Genomic DNA, 8,584 nt, shown 5'->3' with positions numbered 1-8,584 from the left:
TTTTTTCTCCACAATTACGTTTTCCCACATATTTTTCATTCGTTGTGTTTAGAATAAAACAGTGATGAGTTTGGCTCCCTCTGATGGCTGTATCAAAAACTCATTGTGGAAGACCACCACACACAGCTCAAGCTCCGGCTGAAAATGACACAAAGTCAATCATTTCTCCGACTTTGCTGTTTTCCCAGTTTCTCAAGTTGAGTTTTTATACAGTTGTCTCTGCCCATGAAAAATGTTCTTAATAAAGTAAGAGCATTTATGTATTTTCCAACAGCAACACTCTTTGGGGGATCCTGTGGTCACAGTTTGACCTCTTACTGATGTTCTTTTCTTGTTATTATAAACTAAACAGTAGTGGTTGTACATGGAATAAACACTAGGATACTTAAAACATGATCAATCAGTATGTTTACACTAACAATGGATCATGAAAACAATGGATCAGGAACACTGTAGGGGTAGTGTCTCGAGACACCCACAGTGAATAATCATTCAACTCTACAGTTCTCCTCAGGTCTGTAGAAATTAATGGTGCCTTTCTCACAGTGTTTTTGCTTTCTGTCACACAACATTTACTTTCATTCACTTGTACAGCTCTCATTTCAGCCATGGTAGGCAGATTTCCTCAAAAACTAAGTACCATAAACCTAATTATGACTAAATAGCCAAATCTGGAGCGAGACAGGATGACCTGGACTCCTGGAGCCTGGAGGACATCACTGCTGTGAATGGTTATTACATTATCTGAGTTAATAGTCAACCAGTCATCCAAGTGAGACAGGACAGGACTAGGCAGAGGTGTGCTCATAAAGTACACATTATATATATATATGTATATATAAAAGACTTTTACACTTCCCACTGGCCACATACTGTATATATACTGAAATTGTAAACATTTTCTTTACTCTTTCACAATTTTCATTGCCGTTTTCCTAATCAGAACTTTTGTCTGCATTTACTTCACTGTTTCCTTTAGGTGGTCATGTGCATCAGCCTAGTCCACAGCTGATCCATTTAGCTGCAGCAGAGCTGTTCCAATCTAGAATCAGCAAAGTGAAATGTAAAGTGAAAGCTTGACTTACACTTTAAAGACACACTGAGATATGACTCTAAACGAATGCTAAAGCTGATCATTGCCTTGATTCACTTTAAAATGAGCTGTTGTCATCATTTCAACTAAAGGTGATGCATCAATATTAGTGTATCAGTGTTTTAATTGCTGTTTTCCGCTGTCCCCAGAGGCCAAACTAGGAGTTGCAGGTTAAATGATCCGTTTGTAGTGGAATCAAAAGTTTAAAACAGGGGTCTCAAACGCGCGGCCCGAGGGCCACTTGTGGCCCACATCACCCCTACTTGTGGCCCGTATATTTACGTGTCAAAAACTAATGTGTGCACTTATATCTGCATTTTTATTTTGTTTAATACAAAGAAAATTATAGCAGAAGTGCTGCCACGTGTTCGGCCAGAAAGAGAGTACCAGTTTGTTTAATTTGCAGTTCAATGAAAGGCTTCAGTTAGTTAAGAGTGAGAAAAAAAATTGCTTTCACATTTGCAGTTTTGTCTTGTTATACAATATTTGAAATGTGAAAAAACAAACAAAACACTACATTTCTGGAAATATTTGTGGGTGTTTTCTTGTTTGTTTGTTTGTTGTTGTTGTTGTTGTTGTTGTTTGTACTACTTGAACACTAAAGTGGCCCACAGCTATTTTAGTTAAAGACCCCTGGTTTAAAAAATGAAATGCACCAACAATTTGTAGAGGTTCCACAGCAATTCAGGAGACTGGGCATGTTAGTAGGACTTGATACACTGCAGTATAATTTGGTAAAGTTATCTGTATATTTGGTAGATGTTTGAAATTTGGGATTAATCTAATTATCATTATATTCATGGTGTGTTTTGCTGTCAAGTCACATAAAGCAGGTATTTCAGTCTATTCTGGAGAAGGCAAATTATGGTCCAGGTTTTATGTTCAAACATATTATTGTTCTCTTGTCACCTTTTTTTGTCAAAAATCTTAAAAGAAAAGATTAGTGGCAGAAATATTGTTTATTCTTGTGCCAATGAGTTGTCAGCAACTGAATGTACCTGCCGAGAAAGAGATGTTCCATTTGGTGAGGAGCCAAAATAAATGTTTGTTCATTGATCCAATGTAAGCCAGAGGGCCACATTAGTTTCACTAGCTATTAACACTGTCACCTAACTTTGTAGAATGTGCAAAAAATGGTTGCTGACCGAATTTATTCTCTGAGAAGGATCTGCTTTTCCGTTACATTCATTTCCAGGAGGTCGAGCTTCTGTTCTAAACCAAAGTCTTATAGTTCCGGTGTTGAATGCCCAAAGGTAGACCGGCAGCACTTACACAAACCATGAGGAACAGCTGACAAGTTTCATATTTTGGCTTTGGTCAAAGACATTTGGTCTTCACCAGAGCACTGTTGTTGACCTGTATTTAGTTACTCCCAAAGGGGCTGCTGGGTGTTACCAACTGGCTTGCTCATTAGGGCTTATTCCAGGTACACTTACCTGAGATCTGCTGTGCCCACATTCAAATGACTCAGACACACGATAGAGAAAATATTGACATGAGATTGGGAAGAACTGAGGGAAGCCATTTGGCTTGTAACTATTTGTGATGTAAATAAGTTCCCCTGGCAGTATTCAGACCACATTTGTGGTGGTCCATGGCAGAAATGGGCAAAGATGTTTGAGATGCATCAGGAATGTCATTCCTCAGCTGCAGTATCTCAAACTCTTCTTTCTGTCTGGGTTGAGGGGCAAGTCTGTAATGCATGTTTACGACTTTCTCATTTTGGTTGTTGCAGTGTCTCAAACTAGTCTGGGAAACTGTTGATGGCTGTCTCTGGAACCATTTTCCAAGGTTCTACCTGTACCCCCACATCCCGTGTACATGTTGACAAGAAAGGTGCTTCCAAAAGTCTCAAGCAAGAAATGTTCAAGCAAGGTATGTGAAAGAATATATTTATGTTGAAGGTTGTGTGTCAGTCATGTCATTTGAAGTGTTAGTTACTATGTTACAAAGAGTTTGCATACACTGCAAACTGCGTAAGTGGTCAGCACGGCCAAGATTCATAGCTATTCAGCTGAAGAGACAACAAGGGCACCCAACATCCATGACCTTTTTTCTTGTTGACAATGACATTCTTGCTTACTAAACTGTAAACAGCCCATATGTCAGGACCACTTTCAGCACTTGTCATGTTTTTCACATTTGTGTTTGAGGTAGTATTTGAGCCTAGGTCTTGACACATTTTTATGCATCATCATTAAATTGTCTCTAAGTGGCTTTCATGTGTGGCTGAGGAAACACATGAGTACATCTGTTACTTTTTATCCACATATCTGTACAGTGTTTGTTTGTATCAATGCATCTCATGTTATTTCAACTTTAGATGATGCCAAAGATGGCCGACAACGTGGTGCTGTCTTGATGTTGGGTGGTCTTTGTGGTCAAAAATGTAAGCTGTCAGGTAAGTGTCTTTAGGAAGTATAGACATGTTTCTTGTTGATAGGTACAAAGAATAGCACTGATATCACTGATAGACATTTATAATGTGCCCATTTAAATATGTTTAGACAAGAAATTTTGGCACACACACTGATTTGCTTCAGGCTTAGCGCCTATTATCCTTCTATTGTAGCTGGAGAGAAGGCTTATAGAGACCTTTCTGGCAAGGGAAAAAAGCAGTGTTCTGGTGAACTCCTGCATCTTTTGTCTTAGGCCTAGGTTTTTAGTGCCCCCAAAATCACATCAGCCTCTATGTCACACTGACATCTTGCTGCATTCTGCTCTAAAAAACCATTTGCACCATGCAAACTGGACAGTAAACATCCCAAGTGTTTGCAAGGCATCAGCGCTTCTGATTTACCTCTTTGATTAAGGAAATGTTACTTCTCCGATAGTGCATTTGTTTTTTTTTACCAACAAGCAAAGGCTTGTATTGCAGACACTGCTGCCTAATCGCTCATAAAACTAAAGTTAACTAGAAAAATCCTACTTTGGCATGCCCAGACACATTACAGTGATATGCTCATTACATTGTCAGAAGTCAGACATCTAGAAGTAACCTTGTGTGTGTTTTCCACCCTATAATTAACAAAAAATAAATGCTAACATTTGAAACGAGGACTGAAATAGCTGTGTCCTTTGGGTAGTTGTGCAATTCCGTGGAATATGGTTCAGGTGCTGGGTGTCTTTCCTTAATAGTGTACTGGATTCCTTTACAGCAGAGACTCGGCAACATTTTTCTAAAGAAGATGCATAAAATGTTTCCCATCCAGTGTTCTTCTGTGGTCCCAGCTGTGTTTGGCATCAGGGTAGAACTTAATCACAACATTACAAGGAGCGTTTTTAAGGAATGCCTTGAATAGCTGTAGATTTAGCTCCCATCTTCATTGCCAGTACTGCTTACTGACGCATACAAACAAACAACAAGTCTAGTGCCCTCTCCTGACCAAACTTTAAATAACACTTATAGCAGATAGTATTCCCTCCAGTCATATCTGTTCTTCTAATTGGGGCCAATTTTAGAACATTGCAAAGCGAGAGGTTGCACTTATTTCTGATTCCAGGTATAATATTTTTATTAATCTGCTCCCTCAAAGATTTGAAAGAGAATACCTCATAAATATTAATTCTTAATAATTAGTTAATTGAATTTGTGTAAAATGTAGCTCTAAATAAAGGCTTTGTTGTGTGTAATAAGTCAGACCTCTTCTCCTGTTATTGTTTTGTTTGTGCAGAGTTCAGTACGTTGGACTTTTTGACTCTTGGCGGAAACGTGACAGAGGGAAGAGCACGATCACAGCAAAGTAGGGGTTGACTTAATTGGATTTCTGTAGTATATCTGAATGAATGACCCTCAGACTCATCACTTAAACAACGCCACCAAGAGTGAAAGTTTGTGTCTGATGTTGACTTTTGCAAACAGTGGAACTATGCCAGCGAAAAAACTTCCAGTTAATTTGTTGGAACTTTTAAATGATCACACATTTTATATGAAATTTTAAAAATGTTTTGGAATAATTTGGTATTTAAGAAATCAATTTAAGATTTGTTAATCTTAAATTAGTAGTTTTCTTCTTTAGGTTACTAGTAGCAACAAAATTAAGATTGTGCCATTTCTGCAACCCATTTTAATACAAAAACAACACATTTTGCATTTTTTTTATTTTGAAGTTCTGTGACCCTTTTTTGTGGTCTTTCGGGAGGCCTGTAGTCTATGACGTTATCACACTGTGTGCTCATTATGCCTCATTATCTGACAGATTTTCTACTTTTGTTAGGACATACTTGGACGAAATGCACTCTAAAAATGGTTCTTGGCCTTCCTAAGCATGAAGCAATAATCATGAGTAAAATATATCTGAAATATATCAAATTGAAGGTCTATTTATTTACATAACTAATCATTGAGGAAAATATGCCTGATGTAAACTGAATGTATATCAACCAAGTAAATTTCTTTTATACAGTTCTAATAAATAGGGATGGGTATCGTTTAGGTTTTATCCGATACCGGTGCCAAACCAGTACTTTTGAAACGGTGCCGGTGCTCAAACGGTGCTCAAACCGGTGCCTAAAGAATGGAGAACACAAAATTGGTCCAAAAACCTCTCATGTTCAGCTGTTTTTTTGTAAAAAGATAACAATGTTAGCCTTTTCTGCAGCTATGGGGCATATATGGTATCACTCTTGGCTGGAAGCAGTGCTTAAACAATGGAAAAAACACAAACTTTGTCCAAAAACCTCTCATGTTTAACTGTTTTCCACTTTTTCTTTGGTCATTTTAGCCTTTTTGGCCAGGGTGAAGGGAGTATCTGCCATCAAACAAGAAGACAGCCGCATGTAGCTATGATGATGTTTGCTAGTTCACCTTACGTGCATTAATGTAATAACGTGGTTAGCCTACTCAACGTAAATTGCACCCGAACAACATTAAGCTACTCACGCAGAGTAGATGATGCTGCGGCCATCATCATCATTTCTGCTACACTGGCAGGGCTAGGGGCCAGGACTCTCCTCTTCGGGTTCTTGGGGGATGTTGCTAACTCCGGGTCTGATAACAGGCACCACACCCGCAGTAGATGTGCACGGTGTGAGGTCTCGCAGCAAGCTATCAAATACGGCGCATTTTTCGGCTTTTAAAAAATCCTCTATGCGTCGCCAGGTGTTTCATCACATTCGAGGTGTTACCTCCTTTGACAGTATCACAGTATCAGCTTAAAGCACTTGTTGCTGCTGAGTTTGCATATTTTGCTGTGAAGTACAGCCAGACTTTTGACCGCTTCGCCTTGGGCGTTTTTAATCTGTAGCTCTGCTCTAAAAGAACGTACGTACCTGGACCCGCCTACTATCCTCGGAAACGTAAAATGATTGGCTACAATCTAAAGTGTATCACAGCTCAGGAAAAAAAAGCACCGAAATGTGCCCTGCTTTTCGGTCTGGTTACTACCGTTTATGTCAGAACCGATACCGGTACCCATCCCTACTAATAAATTTAACATTTTACGTTGTACTTATGAAACAAAATTATGTTTAAATTTACATGTAATTAAAATACTTAAGTTAGCATTTTCAGGTATAAATATTTTGAGTCTATCCCATAGTCCCTTCATCCCAGCTCTTGCCCTGTAACAGCTGGGGTAGGCTCCAGCTCACCAGTACCCGTCTGAAAGCAACCCTGATAGGCAGTTAAGATAATGAAATGTAGTGAGTCTGTATTGCTGCATTGTTATGTGTCATATGGAGTGGTGCAAATAAGACAGCTGATGCATGATGTAGGCTAACTTAAATGTTTATATAAAATTTCAGGTGGATCTCTTCTGCACTCTAACCTCTAATGACTTTTAGAAAAGATAATCCAGTGTGTGACCCATTACTTTCTCTAAGTTAGTATGACCCCGCTAAAAAGAAGAAGAAAAACAAAAAACAGTGACGTTCCAAACACACCGAAATACTAAATTGGTCCAAGACTTTTGAACAGCTACAGTCTTTTTATGTGACCTATTAATGTGACAGCATTTCTGCTTCTTTTTATCTATTATAAATGGGATGGCATGATCGATTAAATTATCTTTAATTTTTTAATTTAATTTATTCAGAGAAAACTTTTGTCGAATGACCTCTTTGACTGTGCCCAACAAGTCAAAGTAATGTAACACACTGATGTAACACATAGAGATAAAAGAGGTAACTAGGCCTGATGTAATGGGATCATCCTGTGGATTTAAGAGTTATTTGAGTGCTCTGTACATTGTACTTGTACATTGAAGTACACAGGCAACACAGAAGACACAGGCCCATCTAAAATGACTATCAAGATATAACTTCAGTTGAATGCAAAAAAACAGATTTACAAAACAGATTTGACAAGTAATAAGATGTTTTTGTACTCTGTCCTTTTACAGCTTGTATACCCATTGGACATGTTAATGCTCACTTTTATGTTTAAGTCAAGTTTTGATATTGCTGTTTAATAAGTATCAGCAATTACCAAGACATGTACGTACATGTACAAAAGAATGAAATACCTGAAATAATAAATTGCACTATTAGTCAGCCGGCCAGTGTCATATTGCAAAATTAAATCTGACCTCTTTAAAGATTTGATTTGACAAGTCAGGTCAAATAAATCAGACACTTTCCTTCAAGAATCTTAGAATGGACAGTAAAACAGTGTGTCAAAGCATAGTTAGTATATGGTGCGATCATTACTGTGAGTAGATGTCTGAGTGTTGTTTACTGTTTGCCTGAAAGTCTGCTGGGAGAAAGGACAGTGTGTGGGAGAGTTTCTTACCGTCTTGTCCTGTCATGACACTGCGGGGGGTGGGGGGAACAAGTCTGACGGACACCTTAACCCTCCCTAGAGGATTTTCGGGATTGTGAGTGGAGTAAAGGATTAGGGACTTAGTGGCAAACAGCAAACAGTGGGTCTGTGGGTCAGCGTGTCAGTGTATCAGTGAGTCAGTAGGCTTTTGCTTTTCCCAGAGTAGGTCAAATCTTTGTTTCATGAGCAGTGCTAATGCAGCCACTTCCTGGTGTTAGAGAGTACTCACCTGCTCACCTCACATGTTAACATCAAACTGTCCTCATGGTTATCCTCTAAAACCATCACACGTGCAGCCACAGACTAAGGCGTTATCTATGTTCTTCTTCAAACACAGGCAAGAGGCCTCTTTTCTTGTTACAGGAAAGAAGAGCTCTCTGCTTGCAAAGTGCATTTTTTTTTACCATCTATCCATCCATTCTCTTCCACCTATCCTTTACAGGGTCGCGTGGGCGCTGGAGCTTATCCCAGCTACCATAGGGCGAGAGGTGGGTACACCCTGGACCGGTCGCCAGTCTGTCGCAGGGCCAACACTTAGAGACAGACAACCATCAGATTCACACCCACATTCACACGTATGGGCAATTTAGAATGACCAATTAACCTAACCCCACTAACTGCATATCTTTGCAAGTGTCATCCTTAGTCCTTTAATTTTAAACTTCAAGACTGTGAAAAAAACTAAACAAAAAGTTTTCTGCAATTCAAACCAGGCTCATAAAATTCAGACA

This window comes from Diplotaxodon limnothrissa, linkage group LG5 (genome assembly GCF_057381915.1).
Source record: "Diplotaxodon limnothrissa isolate DT_005_m linkage group LG5, D_limnothrissa_male_GT1.1, whole genome shotgun sequence".
NCBI classification, from domain to species: domain Eukaryota; kingdom Metazoa; phylum Chordata; class Actinopteri; order Cichliformes; family Cichlidae; genus Diplotaxodon; species Diplotaxodon limnothrissa.
Note: the sequence above shows the minus strand (reverse complement) of the source record.